Source organism: Pinus tabuliformis, chromosome 4_1, assembly GCF_031772625.1.
Source record: "Pinus tabuliformis cultivar Carrire ecotype Pingquan chromosome 4_1, CPIR1, whole genome shotgun sequence".
Taxonomy (NCBI): Eukaryota; Viridiplantae; Streptophyta; class Pinopsida; order Pinales; family Pinaceae; genus Pinus; species Pinus tabuliformis.
The window spans coordinates 538877284-538892785 of NC_142303.1; positions in this window are offsets into that span (position 1 = coordinate 538877284).

Consider the following 15502-nt stretch of genomic DNA (forward strand, 5'->3'; position numbering starts at 1 on the left):
AAGATATAAGTATACTAGTGCTTCAGAACTCCCAAGTGCACTTCGAATGCTCCCTATTAAATTATTTGTTGAAATGTTTATAGCTTGAACTTTGATAATTTTTTTAGTTCCAAAGCCAGAGGGCCTTACAATAAGTTGTTTGAAAGATTGAAATACAGAGATAAATTTGCAGGACCTACAACATGTGGAGGTATATGCCCACTAAGCTTGTTATATGACAAATCTAGCTGTAGTAACTTAAGACATTTCCCTAGAATTTCAAGAATATTTCCTGATAACTGGTCATGATTGAGATACAAATATATTAGTTGTTGGATATGGGAAGGGATTTTTGCAGAGTGATTATTTCCCTTGAGATCTAGGATCCCTAAAAATATGTGCTTTCAAGCCTAGAAGCAAGGAGTAGGGCTTCAAGCATCCTATGGACAAGGAAATGCCCTATACTATAACTCTTTGATATATGTGTGAGGTCTAATAGTTTTACTTTATTTAACATCTTACGTCTCCAATAAAGGATGTTCAATGGTATCCTCAATTGTACTATCCATTTACTAGGGTATTCAAGAGTAATCTTCAAAATCATTGTTCTTGATGTCAATATAGTAGCTAAGTAGCCAACTAGCCAAGATGCATGTGTCTTTTGTTGTGGTACTACTCAAGGGATAATATGGGTCACAATTGTTTCCAACAAAGTGAAACATCTTGTATTTCCTTCATGTATATGTCTTTGATCATAATTTTACTTGATAGATCACATATCAATATGTTATTTATGGACATAAGAACATTTTTATATCTTAAAAAAGAAAAAAATCCCTAAAAATGTGCTCTACCACTTGTGACATGCTGATTAAAATTTTTCAAAGTAAAAATCACTAATATTAGTTAGATCTAATGCATAAATAACAAATTTATAAACACAGTCGACAAATATGAACAAGATATTATACCTTTATATATATGGAAGCAATGCTCACTTCCCTCTTTTCAAGGAGACCTCCAATAGAGCATAACTCTTGTTACACATGATTTTATAAGGCATCTTTTACAATTATTTTACATGTACATATAGAAGTTTCTATCCCTAGGAATATTCTATAGAAATAATTTTCTAGCATGTTGGACCTTATTGTAAATATTGCTATATTTATTACTTACACAGTACTTCGTGGAACTTATTTACTAATGATGGCTTTGATACATAACATTACATAGTAAGCCATCTATCTACTTGGGGGGTTAGGGGAGAAAGAACCCTAAAAATGTCCCTATCTATAGCACTTTATAGATATATATGTTCATCCATCACATCACTTTTAAGAGGGAAACCAAAGTTTAAAGAATTGGAGGATTGAATCTAGCACTAATAAGTGGCTCCCCAACTAGTGAAGGAGAACTCAGATATAATACAGAATATGACGAAACAACAAGTAATTCAACTTTATAGTGAAAGGAACTTTGTTGTGGGTATTGGGTATTTATGAGGCTTGACTAATAAAAGCTATTTTCCTTCAAGGAGAAAGAGAAGGGAAATAAATTTGCATCCAATTTCTATGGTCCCTCTAAGATGTTATATAGGATCTGTTGGAAATAATACTGAGAGGGGGGTGAATTAGTATTATCTAATAAAAATTTTGATTTCCCAAATAGATTTATATACGCTACTTCAGTGAATTGAACTCGCGTGTATACGCGACTGTGCTTAATGAAACCAGCGTATATGTAGAGAACTTGTGATTTATGTGTTGAGCTTAAACCAGTATATCAGAGATTTATTAGATAGTGTAGTAAAAGCAGAATAAAGCATCACACATAAGCAACACACATGAACATCAAGATTTAAGGTGGAAACCTAATGTGGGTAAAAACCACCTACTGCTGTCGCCTCTGTCTTCTTTTAATAATAAGAAAATATGTTTACAATCTTGTACTAGTGTAGACTCATACTAGTATGCAGGCTTCTACCTACAGAAAGTTACACTCTTCTCTCGTTCTCCAACTTCTACTGGAAGGGAGCTACAACCCCCTAGCTCTTGTACTAGCCAATATGTTTACTAGTATGTAGGTGCCAACCTACATAAAAACTCAACTCTTCCACCAGGGACCATGTTTCATGAATTTTCAGACTGGATACTCCTGGATCACAACACCACAAACTGAAGGCCACGTTTCATCAAATTTTCACACTGGACCCATCAAAGCTTTTAAACTTAAACTGCATCAAGAAATATTCAGTTGATCTGAACAATCAGATCACTAACACCATAACACTGTGCTAAACCCAAAACCCTGCATCATCATTCTAAACCAGTGGTAACCTAAAAAATAATGCATTAGAGTGTATACGCTACTTGGCTACACCCAAACTGCGTGTATACGCTACTTCCATTAATTGAACCTACGTATACCTTAAAAACTACTGCAAACATAAAATTTTGAGTTAAGTTTGTACCCACTATCAATATTCTGAATATCTACTGTCAACTATCAAAGTTTTACATAGGCGTGGACAGAGATCACTTCTTCTTATACAATCAATTAATCAAATGCCAGCCTTCTTATGCATTCAGTTTTACATTCAGATCTAAGAAGACTTCATTGACAGACAATAGTAAAATAACATAATTTTATCAGATAGATCAATCGGATCTGAAAAGAAGCTTTTATTTTGTATACGCTACTTGAAAGAATTGAACCTGCGTGTATAAGCTCTTTGGCTGAGACGAACCTGCGTACAGATCTGCAAATATTGACTCAAAACTTTGCTGCTATTCCAGACTTTAGACAAACCCAGATCATGAATAGAACAGGTGAAAAACATTGGATCTAGTCTCACTCAATAGCAGATCATTCAAGAATAAGACATTTCATGTCTCATGATTCCTGATCCAATATTGGACTCAAGGTGCACATGAATATTTTAGATCTAGTCCCAAACATAACTCTGCAACATAAAATATGCTTCAGATAGAAGTATTCCTTAGAATATTATTGCTTGCACACTTGGCCTAATGATCTTCTCCTCCTTATATACTCTTATGCCTTTCTCAATACCTTTGACCAAAACCACTTAGGACCAATACCTTGGACCAAATACCTAGGGTTAATACCTTGGACCAAATACCTTGGATCAAATATTTGGTTTTCCAACATGTACGTGCTTTTCCTCCTATGAAAGTGCGTTTATACATTATACACTTCTTTTGTTCTGTTAACCCACGTGTATACGCTTCTTGGACAAAGTGAACTAGTGTATACCTCTCTTTCTTCATTCTTTGGATTCTGATCTGTAATCCTTTGTTGTTAACCTACTGCACTGTGAACTGCCATCTAAAAGAGTTGCCATCAAGGACAACACCTATATCATAATGCCAACAATCTCCCCCTTTGGACTTGATGGCAACAACAACACCAAGACACTCTCCCCCTTTGACATCAAGGGCAAAGGGTGGACCAAGACATTCTCTCCCTTTGACATACATTATGCCGTCCATGCTCCCCCTGAGTACATGCTGAATTCTCTGATTGAGCTCCCCTTTGTACATGCTGAGATGCACTGAAACCGTTCATGCTCCCCCTGAGCACATGCATATTTTGCAAAAATATTCTCCAAAAGAATAACATGACTCTATAAATCCACTATGTGCGTAAGACTTTCCTATCACCAATGACTCATACATACATCCATCTCCCAACCAAGTGGGGATATACCAAATGTTTATACATGACAAAAATAATAAATATTACATCATCCATCCCATGCAAAGTGGGGATACAAATAAGAGTACTCATTCAAATGTATGAGAAGACATATTACACCCTAGACTTTTACATGTCTTAAGCAACAAATGGTATAAATATCTGAAGCCATATCTGGGCTCAGTAACCATAATACCAACAATGTTGAAAGTACATGAAGGCTAATGCCCCCCTAAACATGTGCTACCTGTGCATTTTTAACAAGTCAATGATCAAGGCATATTTGTCAGTCAGATAAAAATTAATAAACAAAGCATATCAATAGACAATAATCATCAACATCAGACAGAGCACCCACATCAGAGTCTGCACCATTGTTTTTCTTGTCTGAAGAACATATACGCTCCTTGACCCATAGAAACCCGTGTGTGTACGTGACTATACTTCATGAAACATGCGTATAATAACATTTCTCTGAAAAAGTTGGATTTAACAGCAGGATGATGCAGCAACTACTCCTAACTTTTGCTTGAGATATTCAAATGTTTCTATGGGTAGGGGTTTAGTGAATATACCAGCAATCTGTTCTTTGGAGGGAACATACTCCAATTTGACCTTTTGTTCAAGCACTTGTTCACATAGAAAATGGTACTTGATGGGTATGTGCTTGGTCTTGGAGTGCATGACTGGATTCTTTGAAATACTGATGGCACTTGTATTATCACATAGAATGGAGATAGGTGGAGTACATGTAATCTGAATGTCTTTCAAAGTTTGCATCATCCAAAGTAGTTGTGTGCAACAAGATGCAACAGCCACATATTCTGCTTTAGCTGTAGATAAAGCAATTGAACTTTGTTTCTTGCTGAACCAAGAAACTAACCTAGAACCCATATAGAATGCACCACCACTAGTGCTTTTTCTATCATCAACACTTCCTGCCCAATCTGCATCTGTATATGCATGAAGAGTAAGATCTGTATCTCTAGGATACCATAAACCAAAGTCTTGAGTTCCTTGAAGATATTTGAAAATTATTTTGATTGCCTGAAGGTGTGATTCCTTTGGATTTGTGTGGAATCCTCCAACTATTCCTACTGCATGCATGATGTCAGGTCAGGTACCTGTTAGATAAAGCAGACTGCCAATCATGGATCTGTAAGTTGGTTGATGTACTACTGTTGATTCATCATTTGAGCTGAGACTACATCATGTTACCATTGGGGTACATACAGATTTAGAATCTTCCATTCCGTACCTTTTCAAGATATGTTCGAGATATTTGGTTTGTGACAGAAAAATATCAACTTTAGTTTGTTTAAAATTTAGACAAAGAAAATAGGTAAGTTCACCAAGCAAGGACATTTCAAATTCTTGCTGCATTACTGAAGCAAAATTCTAACTCATGGATTCTTCATTGCTACCAAAAATGATATCATTAACATAAACAATAATGATTAGCAATTTATCAGTTTCAATCTTTGTATATAGATTGCTATTTGGAGAACCTTTTGTAAAACCTTGTTGGTGTAGATATTTGTCAAGACGGTAATACTAGGCCCTTGGAGCTTGTTTCAAACCATAGAGAGCTTTTTTGAGTCTGCATACAAGTTTTGCATCATTTCCAAGAACGAATCCTTCTGGTTGTTCAATATAAACTTCTTTTTCTAAATCTCTATTACGAAAGGCTGATTTTACATCCATTTGGTATACTTTGAATTTCTGAAAGCTAGAAAGAGCAAGAAACATCCTTATGGTTTCAAGTCTCGCAACAGGTGCAAGGTTTCTTCAAAATCTATACCTTCTTGTTGAGCATACCCTTTACAAACAAGTCTGGACTTGTTTCTAATGAGTTCTCCATTTTCATTCAACTTGTTTTTGAATATCCATTTAGTTCCTATAATATTTTTATCATGAGGTCTAGGAACTAATTCCCAAGTATCATTCTTTTCAATTTGCTCAATTTATTCATCCATGGCCTTGACCCAACATTCATCTTTGCATGCTTCATTTACATTTTGAGGTTCGGTGGAGGATAGTAATGCTAGATAGCTTGAGGTCCCTGTGATAGTTCTTCTTATTTGTACACCTGCCTCTTTTTCCCCTAAAATTTGAGTTTCTAGATGATTTTTCTGAACATACCTAGACGAAGTCTTTTCTTCTACCATTATCTCTTCTTCTGGTGCTTCATTGGTTTCTTCTTCAACATCATTTTGATTTGATATGAGAAAATAATCTCCATCTTCTTCATTGTCATAATCTTCTATTGATTTTATCTATTTTGGATTTTTGCATGCTTCATCAAATACAACATCAATGCTTTCAATAATTTTTCCAAGTCTTTTATTATAGCATTTATATCCTTTACTTCTGGAAGAATAACCAAGAAGAATACCTTCATCTTCTCTGGGTTCAAACTTACCAAGTTTTTCATCAGTCCTTTTGATATAACATTTGCTTCCAAAAACTTTAAAGTATTTTACAGTAGGAGTCTTACCATACCAAATTTCTTGTGGAGTTTGAGTGTTATTTACCCGAACATTTGCTTTGTTGAGAATAGTTACGACAGCGAATGCACCTTCACCCCAAAAGGTTGCAGGAGTTCCAGATTCATCTAACATAGCTCGAGCCATTTGTTGAACTGTTTTGTTCATTCTTTCTACCACACCATTTTGCTAAGGAGTCCTTGTGGTGGAGAATTACCTTTTTATTCCATGTTGTTCACAAAAGTCAAAGAATTCATTCGATGTAAATTCCCCTCCTCGATTAGATCTGAGACATTTGACTTTTTGATCTGATTCATTTTCAACCAAATCTTTGAAGGCTTGGAACTTTTCAAATGCTTCATCTTTATTCTTTAGGAGACCTATCCAACACATTCTGGAAAAATCATCAATGAACAAAATAAAGTATTCTTCTCCACAAGGTGACTTTTTCCTTGATGGTCCACATAAATTAGTATGGACAAGTTCATGAAGCTTACTAGCTGACCCTTCTTTTTCCATGAAGTGGACTTTGGTTTTCTTACGGATTTGACATGGTTTTCATATTGTATTTTCTGGAATGTTGATATCTAGAAGATTATGAACAACATTGAGTCTGCATGCTTTTCTTATTTGAGAAAAGCTTAGATGTCCCAATCTTCTATGCCACAGCCAGTTTTCATCATTTTTGCTTAGATAGCACTGTTATTGTCATGCCTTGAGTATGTATAAGTTGTTTGGAGTTCTTGTACCTTTGATCACGGTCTCTCCTGTATCAGGCTCACGAACAACACATCTATTTGATTGAAACACCGCTTCATTTCCTTGATCACACATTTGACTGACACTCAACAGGTTATTCTTTAAACCGTCTACATACATAAAATTTCCAGCTTTAACCTTTTCTTTCAAGAAAATAGAGCCTTTACCTTTTATGATAGCAAGAGTGTCATTTCCAAATGAGACATTCTTTTCCTTTTCTAAGGCATTATGAGTGAAATTTTTGTTTGTCACCTGTCATGTGTTTTGATCATCCGCTGTCGATGTACCACTGATTTTCTTGTCCTTCTACATACAAAGCTATACCATATCTTTCTGTTTGAGATTCTTTCCTTCTCCATATCTTGGGATTTAATGGTATTTCTGCCTTTTGAGATGTTTGCTAACATTTGCTCCTGCATTCAAATTCTTCATGACCAAAGTTGTTACAGATTGAGCATTCTATTTCATTTTCAAGAGGAGAAAAGTTATTATAGGAACTTCTCTTGATCCCTGTTACATTCCTTTGATTTCATGCTTCTCTAGTCATGATGGTTTTGTAAGCAACGCATTGAGCAACTTTGTGCCCAAAATTATGACATGAAAAACGTTGCCCATTAAAGAAGTTCCTGTGACTATCGAATCTATTAACCTGGTGATTGTAGTTTCCATTGATATTCATCTTTGGAGCAAATTGAGTATGATTTGCTTGAGATTGGTTGTGGCTTCTCTTCATCCTTGGAGTAAATTGAGTATGATTTACCTGGTGATCTGCTTTATGCCTTTGCTGACGATTTTCATACTGTTCACTGGTCTTTGCTGCATCAAGATAGCTTTTGGTGGAGGTTGACAGCTTCTGTGATTGAGATGCTTCTTCAGTATATCCAAGACCTGTCTTTATCGGAGGAGAACACTGAATTTTGATAATTTCATTTAAAGTTTCTGCTCCTTTATCAAATCTAAGATTGAGAGATTTCATTTTCTCAAGATTCTTTCTTAGACCCACAATTTCACATTCTAGTTTTTCATTGTGTTTTTCCTTTTTAGAAAGTTAGTATGTCAAGGTATCTATAATCATATTATTTTCTTCCAAACAGATTTTGAGTTTAGATATTTCTTCATGAAGATCTTCCTCTTGTAAAGCATCCCAAAAATTATCATCGTCCTAAGCCATGAGAAGTCCATAATTATCATTATTAGATAAACCATCACTATCCTCTTCTAAACTATCCCAAAAATCATTGCTATCATAAGCCATGAGAAGTCTGTAATCTTGTTCAGTTTCATCTTCATCACTATTCTATAAACCATTGCTATCTTCACGAGTATAGTAACTCTTTTTATTCACAACTTGTTTTCTATTCCCTTTTACATATTCCTTTCCTTTTTCATATTCATCTTTATGAGGACATCTGGCAGCAAAATGACTGACTCTGCCACAAGCAAAGAATTTGAAGGGTAGCTTACCTCTAAACCTTCGCTTCTTGACAAAGTTTACCTCATCTTCTTCTTCTGAATATGTCCAGATTCATTGTGTTATTCCTTTCCTTTTGCTAAAGCTTTAAATGTGGCTTCTCTCATATCTGATGGTCGTCCTTTTCTCATCTCGAAGGTAATTAAGATTTCGTGAAGCTGTGTCATAGTGATATTCTGCAAATCCTGTTATTCTTCTATGGTAGACACTTTGGATTCAAATTTAGCAGGCACGGATCTCAAAACTTTCTTAACTAAGGTAACTTCCTTTATTTCTTCACCCAGATTCTTCATACAATTAACAATCTCATCTATACGTAAGAAGTAGCTAGATATATTTTCATCACTATGCATCTTAGGAGTTTCATACTGAATTCTGAGAGTTTGAAGCTTAGCATGTTTTACCTGAGAGTCTCCTTCGTAGCTCAGAATGATTTTGTCCCATATTTCTTTGGTTGATTTGAGCTGCATGACTTTGACAAACTCTGATTGTGACAAACTTCCCAATAAAGTATTGACAGCTTTGGCATTGGTTTCATATTTCTTTTTACCTACCACATCTGTAGGAATTGTTGTTGGAAATGTATATCCTCCTTCCACAATTTCCCAGACATCCGTTCCAAGCGATTGTAGATAGGTTGTGGTTCTTATTTTCCAATAAACAAAGTTGTTCCCATCGAAGATTGGCGATCTGATGGATCCAATGATTTCTTGATTATTCATGTTGATGGATCTCCCTTCAAGCGATCAAGCTTCTTCTGAAGGACCTGCTCTGATACCAATTGTTGGAAATAATACTGAGAAGGGGGTGAATCAGTATTATCTGATCAAAATTTTTATTTCCCAAACAGATTTGTATATGCTACTTCAATGAAGTGAACTAGCGTGTATATGCGACTGTGCTGAAAGAAACTAGTGTAAATGTAGTGAACTTGTGATTTATGTGTTGAGCTTAAACCAATATATCAGAGATTTATTAGACATTGCAGTAAAAGTAGAATAAAGCATCACACGTAAGCAACACACATGAACACCAAGATTTAAGGTGGAAACCCAATGTGGGTAAAAACTACCTGCTGCTGTCATCTCTATCTTCTTTTAATAATAAGAAAATCTATTTACAATCTTGTACTGGTGCAGACTCATAACAGTACACGGGCTTCTACCTGCAGAAGGTTACGACCTTCTCTCGTTCTCGAGCTTCTACTGGAACGGAGCTACAACCCCCTAACTCTTGTACTAGCCAATATGTTTACTAGTACGTAGGTGTCAGCCTATAGAAAAACTCCACTCTTCCACCAGGGACCATGTTTCATGAGTTTTCAGACTGGATACTCCTGGATCACAACACCACAAACTGAAGGCCACGTTTCATCAAAATTTCACACTGGACCCATCAAAGCTTTTAAACTTAAATTGCATCAACCAATATTCAGTTGATTTGAACAATCAGATCACTGACACCAGAACACTGTGCTGAACCTAGAACCTTGCATCATCATTCTAAACTAGTTGTAACCTCAAGAATCATGCATTAGAGTGTATACACTACTTGGTTGCACCCAAACTGCATGTATACACTACTTCCGTTAATTGAACCTGCGTATACCTTAAAAACTACTACAAACATGAACTTTTGAATCAAGTCTGTACCCACTATCAATATTCTGAGTATCTACTGCCAACTATCAGAGCTTTACACAGGCAGGGACAGAGATCACTTCTTCTTACTTATACAATCAATCAATCAAATTCCAACCTTCTTATGCATTTAGTTTTACATTCAGATCTATGAAGACTTCATTGCCAGATATCTGTAAAATAATAGAATTTTATGAGATAGATCAATCAAATCTGAAAAGAAGTTTTTCTTTTGTATATGCTACTTGAAAGAATCGAACCTGTGTGTATATGCTCTTTGGCTGAGACGAACCTGCGTATAGATCTGCAAATATTGACTCATAACTTTTCTGCTATTCCAGACTTTAGACAAACCCAGATCATGAATAGAACAGGTGCAAAACATCAAATCTAGTCTCACCCAATATTAGATCATTCAAGAATAAGTCATTTCAAGTCTCATGATTCCTGATCCAATATTGGACTCAAGGTGCACATGAATATTTCAGATCTAGTCCCAAACATAACCCTGCAACATAAAATATACTTCAGATAGAAGTATTTCTTAGAATCTTATTGCTTGCACACTTGGCCTAATGATCTTCTCCTCCTTATAGACTCTTAGGCCTTTCTCAATACCTTCGACCAAAACCACTTAGGACCAATACCTCAGACCAAATACCTAGGGTCAATATCTTGGACCAAATACCTCGGACCAAATACCTTGGACCAATACCTTGGATCAAATACTTGGTTTTCCAACATGTACACGCTTTATAGGCTCCAATTATGATAGCCCTTGGTTTGTAAGGGCTATCATAATTGGAGACTTCAAACTCATTATAGGCCAGCATCAATATCGATTCAATCCTAAGAACCCTCTTCTCAATTAAATATTTAGTTGTATAAGGCTTATTCTCCCTTAATTATCTGATTACCAATGCTTTCATGTTTTGGGGAGTAATAATTACAATGAAAATGAAATCGAAAATCAGGAAGTTAGATTAAAGGGGGGATTGTTATTAATTAACAATGAAGTATTCTACTCTCCTATCTCATGATTCTTCCCTTGTTTGCAAAAGGTCAAATTCAGAGTTCGAGTGTAAAATCCTTGACTGAAAAAAGTTAAATTATGTTCATCTAGTGAATATCATTTTAGGTCATTAATATTGTTTTAGGAGCCATGGATCCTCTCCCCCTCAATACTCCTTCCATGCAAGTTCATCATTTTATGGTACTTCTAGAGCTTCAAACTTGCGTGCACATGGATTAACTAACCACGACTCATCGTGGGTATAAAAAAGTGTAATTGGTAAATTCAACAAGATAAAGAGGGATATTGGTTTTCCTCATATAGTGATGGGTTTGCAATCCTTCATTTTCATTTGGCACAAATGAGGCACACCTCAATTGAGCATCTTAATGCTTCAAATCTAGGAGGTGACAATTGAGCATTAATTCATGAGGTGGGTGAGGGAGTTCTTTGCAATCCAAGAGATTTTGTATTTGTAGATTTACATGTGTGATATTTTATATTAATTTATTAGAAATTATGCACAACAAGGTATGATGATTTTGATTTATGACATTTGTATGTCCTTAAATTTTTGCTTTCCTAATTTATATGGGTTATATATTGTAAAGGTTATGATTATCTCTAGGTAGGGGCTCCATGAGAGACTTCTGGTGTATGGTTTTATCATAGCCTCTAGGTAGCCTCTTTTCCTCAAGGATTTCTCAATTTGGGAATCTTTAGATTTAATTGGGAGGAGGAAGTTATCCTGTGAGTTTTGGTAGCATGTTGGCACTGATGTGAATTCTTTCTATGTCTTTATTCTGGTTTTCCTTTAATGTCAACCTTCTAAGGATGTTATTTCTAATTTGATGTGGATTGTGTTAGTTCTAGATTGGGAAATTTCCCTCCCTTTTCTTCAGGCTACAACATGGAAAATTAGGTTTTTCTATCTCTTCTTTGATTTCTCTCCTCCCCAATTCTCGGTGGTGAAGTGACTCTAGCTTCCGAGTGCTACCTTTTCAAGGTTGGGATTTAAATGGTTTTGGCAGTTGAATGGGTCTATCTTAGTTTCAATGTTGTGGGGTGTTGTACCTTTTATTCTTTGGAGAATATTGTGTCTCTTTCATGAATTAATTTCAATTGGGGTCCTTACGATTAAATGCATGTAAAAACCAATACCTAGGAAATCTCTTCGACAAATGTAGGAAGAGGCCATATCACAATTGCAACAAGATTTATAGCATCTCCATCTTTAGCACAAATAAACTATGTCATCTTTGATTGTTCCCATGGAATTATCAGTATACCGTGGAGTGAAATTGCATGGTCTTGAGGATGATTTGGCAGCACTTTGTCAACAATTGTTAGAACTTAAACATTTTGTACTCTAGCACAATTAAGGTGAAACCTCTTTAGTTGATTTATCTTCTTTGGCCATGGAATGTCTCCCAAATTTGTATGTTTTTCCTAGTGATGAGTTTGGACAAGGCACTAATGGTTTCCCCCCTTCTACTCTTTAATTTGTTTGCAATTTAAATGTATTGAGATAAGGGGTGTTTTGGAGATTCCATGTTTTTAAGTTAATTAGTTTTGCATTAATACAAATTGAGAATTTTGGTTGTTGATCCTAGAAAGGCCTATATGTAACAATAGACTCAAGAGAGGAAACGTTTATTTTTGTAATTTTGAAGCAAGGTCATGTCTCTAAGAATGGATTTTATATTAATATAAATATTTTTGTCTCTTAGTTTAAAAAAAAAAATTATATTAAAACTTGAAATAACCATTGAAACATGGATCAAGCAATTAAGGACCCATGATATTACTAGGTTTCTTATCCAGTGAAAGAACCTACTAATAAAATATGTGACTTTTAAAGATAAAAAAATTTATGCAACAACATCCATAACTCATCAACATTATGGGGACAATTTTTTAAATGGAGTATGTTAAACATGTAACCATAACTCTTAATTATTATACTTACATTTAAAAGGTCATATTATCTAGTGCATTTGATTTATTATAATAGAGAATTATGATCACTTATCCACTTTGAAGTGATAATCATGCCGATAAGTGTCCCCCTTATTGGAATTGGCTATTTTAATGGATTTTCCAATTAAAAATTTTGATCGCATAGTGTAAATTGAAAGATGTGGACATATTCTAATTGTCTCCACTAAATCAATAGATAAAATGGATAAAAGTAACTTCCTTTGATATATAAATCAAATATTTAAACCTCGTTTAAAATAACTTTTTTGCCAAATTTCTATGCTTTTTGTTTATGTCCATGTATGAGTATTAGGGAAAAATAAAAACACGTATTATAAAAAAATACAATTAAAAATAAAAAGTAGATCGAAATGTGGATGTTTGTTAACGTGTCCCTCTTAACTTAAATTGTCTGTTACAATTCAAATCGTCATATGCCCATCAAAAGTTATGAAACGCCCATTAAAACACGTACGTTATGTTTCTCCGATGTCCGTTACAGTTTACGCCATGCCGATGACGTGTGGCTATTGGGGTTTGCAGCCATGGCTGTGACCAGCCATAACTAAAATACGACACCTATAACGCTCCATAAATATTTTTTAGGGTGTAAATTTTAGTGTAAATATAACGTGAAAGGGTATAATATGACAATGTTATATAACGCTCCCTTAATTATATAAGGTTCCTTCAACGATATCCTAATATAGGAATTATATAAAGCTTCCATTAATAACAGTTGTATAACGGTCCCCAAATATAATATGAGGGTTGTAATGTTTTATTTAATATAATATAATATGTCCATGTATGATAATATAAAACCTATTAAATCATAATGGTTTATTATTCATTAAAATTTGTACGGTGTGATATGTTTTAATTTAATGATATTTTTCAGGTTTTTAATGTTTTAATAGGTAGGTTTTATAAGGTTTCTAGAAGTTCTATTATTAAATTTTAATATAATAGAATAAGTTTTATTATTATTATATTTAGATTTAAATTTGTTATTAAATTGAAGTATATTATTTTTATTATAAATTTAATAATAATTATTAAGTTACATGATAGGTTTTAATTTAATGATATTTTTTCAGGTTTTTAATGTTTTAGTAGATAGGTTTTATAAGGTTTTTAGAATTTCTCTTATTTAATTTTAATATAATAGAATAAATTTTATTATTATTATATTTAGATTTAAATTTGAATTTGTTATTAAGTTTAAGTTTATTATTTTTATTATAAATTTAATAATAATTATTAAGTTTCAATTAAGGTAGTAATATAATATTAATATTAAGTTTTATTATGCTTATAATAATATCAAGCTTTATTATTATGTTTAATAATATTAATATTAAAATTAACAAGGTTTTTATTTTATTTTTCTTTTGAGAAAAGTTATTTTTATAATTACTTTAGTTTTGTATTAAAATAATGTTTAGTAATATTATTATTTATTTTAGCAATAATATTAAAGATTAAATATTTTTTATATTAATAATAATGATAAAGTGGTTTGTAATTTTATATTATAATAAAATGTTTAATAATATTATTATTAATAATTATAATAATGTTACATTAATACGGTATTACATTAACAATATTATCTTAATTATAAGATGGTTTCTATATATATAAATAATGTGTTGTACAATTAAAAACTAATATAATATTAATATTAATAATAAAATTATTGATTATTATTAATAATATTAAATATTAAATATGTTTTATATATAATATTAATAATAATTATATATGAGTGATTGGAGACTTACACAGTGTGTCATAATGTTAGGTATTTCCGAAATAATACTGTGTAACATGTGTGATCTGTCCAACTTTTCAGATGGTGACTCTATCCATCATATTAATAGTTAAATGTTGGATTAACGGTAAAAAATTAATAAATAATATTTGACCAAATTTTGAGACCAAAAATTATTTGAATTAAATAAATAACTATATTTAAGCAATAATAATTATGAATGGGTGATTTTTGGAAATTTAAAATAGTAAAAATTTTGAAATAAGATTTTTATTTTTATATTTTAATAGCAAATTAAGATTTAGTTAAGAATTAAGATTTATTTATTTATGAATAATACTAATTAAATGAAAGATAATTATATGAAATTCAATGAACAATTAATGAGAAATTGGTCCATCTAAATCTATTATTAAATCATAGATTTAATGAAATGGTAAAATGGGGGATCAACAAGAGACAATCATAATGATTAGGAGAGAGGCTCAGGATTAAAGGAGGAATATAGAATATAAAAGAAAATAACAAAGGGAGGTTAAGGAGAAAATGATTAAAGCAGATAAAAAGGAGTAAAGGTTGAGAAATAAAGTTAAGGGTTAATATAAAATAAGATGAAGAGGTAATTATAGATAAATATTCTAAAATATGACCATCAAAAACTTTAAGATGAAGGGAGGG